Source organism: Triticum dicoccoides, chromosome 7A (genome assembly GCF_002162155.2).
Source record: "Triticum dicoccoides isolate Atlit2015 ecotype Zavitan chromosome 7A, WEW_v2.0, whole genome shotgun sequence".
In the NCBI taxonomy this organism is placed as follows: domain Eukaryota; kingdom Viridiplantae; phylum Streptophyta; class Magnoliopsida; order Poales; family Poaceae; genus Triticum; species Triticum dicoccoides.
This window is the reverse complement of record NC_041392.1, coordinates 20,908,691-20,909,262: the sequence shown is the minus strand read 5'-3', so window position 1 is coordinate 20,909,262 and position 572 is coordinate 20,908,691.

Below are 572 nucleotides of genomic sequence, written 5' to 3'. Positions count from 1 at the left end.
AAAAATAAATAGAAAAAAAATTCTATTTTTATAGTAAAGTTATTCATAAACTAGTGATTCACACAAATTTTTAAAAATTCAAATTTAAACTATTCAAAATTTAAAACTAATGGCACTAACAGAAAGTTTATAATTTTTGTGACCTAAAAGCAAAAAGAAATCACTAAAAACTGTAAGTATTTAGTTTTAAGTAGAAATAAAAAAAATAAAAAACCAAAAAAATGTAGAAATAAAAAAGAAAAAACCAAAAAAAATGCCACCTACTGGGCCTCCACATCCTGAATACGACTAGAAACCCTACATGGTCCAGGATTCAGGCCCGCAGAAGGCCCAATAGGCCCACAGGCAGTAGCATGTTTAGGCCCGAAAGCCTGCATTAGAGAGGAGCTCGAATGGGGAGGCACACCAGCGCTTATAAACAAGTGCCGTCGCCCTTCAGCTAGCGATGTGGGACTAAACTTTTGGGCGCGGGGCAGCACAAGGCCATTGGTCCCGGTTGGTGGCACCAACCGGGACTAAAGGGGGCATTGGTCACGGTTCGTGGCACCTACCGTGACCATTGCCCCCCTTTA